The sequence below is a fragment of the Penaeus japonicus genome, unplaced genomic scaffold (genome assembly GCF_977035675.1).
Source record: "Penaeus japonicus unplaced genomic scaffold, GWHDUDI00000001_assembly GWHDUDI00000033, whole genome shotgun sequence".
In the NCBI taxonomy this organism is placed as follows: Eukaryota; Metazoa; Arthropoda; class Malacostraca; order Decapoda; family Penaeidae; genus Penaeus; species Penaeus japonicus.
In genome coordinates, this window is record NW_028234435.1 from 1612306 (window position 1) to 1614805 (window position 2500).

Genomic DNA, 2500 nt, shown 5'->3' on the forward strand with positions numbered 1-2500 from the left:
CAAATAAGGGAGATGATTGATGGTAGTATGAAGGAATAAGATTACGAGAAGAAAGAGAAGGAAGAATAACAATAAAGATAATGAGATGCAGAAAAAGAAGAATGAGAAGAGGAAGGGGAAGGCTAAGTAGAAGGAGAAATAGAAGAAGGGGAAGAAGAAGGAGAAGAAGGCAAAGAAGAAGGAGAAGAAAGAGAAGAGGAAGGCGAAGAAGAAAGAGAAGAAGAAGACGAAGAAGAAGAAGGAGAAGAAAGAGAAGAAGAAGAAGGCGAAGAAGAAGAAGAAGAAGAAGAAGGCGAAGAAGGCGAAGAAGAAAGAGAAGAAGAAGAAGGCGAAGAAGAAGAAGGAGAAGAAAGAGAAGAAAGAGAAGGGGCGACGAAGGATAAGGCCAGGACTCGGGGATCCTTAAACGGAAGTCCTGTCACCGTCCTATCACTCTCCTCGCTCACGCTCCTTCAGGACTCGCTCGCAGGACCCGACGGCGACTCATAAACTGACCGTATCAGCCAGGAAGGCTATTTACGGGATGGGGGGGGGGAGGGGGATGGAGGTGGAGGGGATGGGGGAGGGGAGGGGATGAGGGTAGCAGGGGGGGTGGAAGGGATGAGGATGGAAGGGATGGAAGGGATGGGGGAGATGGGAGGGGGGGTGGAGGGCAGGGGGAGGGGATGGGGGATGGAGGTGAAGGGGATGGGGGGAGGGGATGGGAGGGGGGATGGGGGTGAAGGGGAGGAGTGGAGGAGGGGAGGGGGTGAATGGGGGTGAGAGAGGAGGCTGTAGGGGGTGCGAGAGGAGGGGTGGGGGTGAGGGTGGTGGGGTGGTGGGGTGGGGGTGGGGGCCTGGAGAGAGAGAGAGAGAGAGAGAGAGGAGGAGGGAATGAAGGAGGTTGGGATGGGGTGATGGGTAGGGGGAGGAGGGGGTAGGTCGGTGGGCAGGTGGCGGAGACTGGGGAGAGAAAGGGAGTTGGGAGAACGGGGTGGGCAGGGAGAGGGGGTGGGGGGAAGGAAGAGCAGGGAAAGGGTTGGAAAGGAAGGAGAGAGAGAGAGAGAGAGAGAGAGAGAGAGAGAGAGAGAGAGAGAGAGAGAGAGAGAGAGAGAGAGAGGAAGAAGAGTAGAAAGAGGAGAGGCAGAGAAGAAGGAGAAGGCACGGAAAGAAACGGTAAAGGAGGGAAAAAGACATAGCATAAGGAGATATAAGAAGAAACAGGTACGAAAAAAAACAAAAAAAACAACAACAACAACAAAATACGACATCAAGAACAGGAATTATATCAAATTTGATAAATTAAATTTATAATTGCAACAACAACGAAAAAAACGATGATAATGACAATAAAAATATCAATAGTAATTGCAATGACCAAAATAATGATAATATTGATAATAAAAGAGAACAATAATAATACTTACCATCATGATATGAATAATAAAAAAAGGAACTCAGAGGAAGAAAGAAGTACAAAACGAAAAAGAATAAACGGTGGAAGAGAAAGGGATTTTCAAACAAAGGGGAAAGACGGATTAAGTGTTACGAAAAATAGATGAAAAGGAAGAAACACTAAAAGCAGAAGAGAGGGAAAGAGACAAGGAGAGATAGAGAGAATAATAATAGAATGAAGAATAGAAGGGTTGAGGTAATAAAGATTAAACAGAAAGAGCAAAAGAAAAATAAGATGAAATAGTACAAAATAATAGAACAAGGAGAGATCGAAGAAGCTAGAATATAGGAAGAAGAAAGGGAAAGGGGGATAAATGAAGGAGAAAGAAAATGAGAAAGAAAAAGGAAGATACCTCGCTAAGAAGAAAGAGTGGAGGAGACATAACGAAGAAGAAAGCGAGGAAGAGGAATAGATGAGAAGAAAGGACGGAAAGGACATATTAAAGAATAAAGAGGAGGAGAGACATAACTAAGAAGAAAGAAAGAAAGAGTCATAACTAATAAAAAAGAGATGAAGAAGGAATGAAGGGAGGAATTAAGGAAGGAAGGGAGGAAAGAAAGAAGGGAGGAAGGTAGGAAGGGAGGAAAGAAGAAAGGAAAAAAAAGAAGGAAGAACAGAAGGAAAGGGAGAGCCAAAGTTTAGAAGGAAGGGAGGTAGAAAGGAAGGAAGGAAGGAAGGAAGGAAGGAAGGAAGGAAGGAAGGAAGGAAGGGAGGAAGGAAAGGAAAGATAGGAGGAAGGATAGAAAGAAAGGAAAAAACAGAAGGAAAGGGAGAGCCAAATCTTAGAAGGAAAGAAGAAAGGAAGGAAGGAGGAGACACAGCTCAGAATGAAGGAAGGAAGGAAGAAGGAGGTAGCTCGGAATGAAGGAAGGAAGGAAGAAGGAGACACAGCTCAGAATGAAGGAAGGAAGGAGAAGACACAGCTCAGAATGAATAAAGGAAGGAAGAAGGAGACACAGCTCAGAATGAAGGAAGGAAGGAGAAGACACAGCTCAGAATGAATAAAGGAAGGAAGGAGGAGACACAGCTCAGAATGAATGAAGGAAAAAGGAGACACAGCTCAGA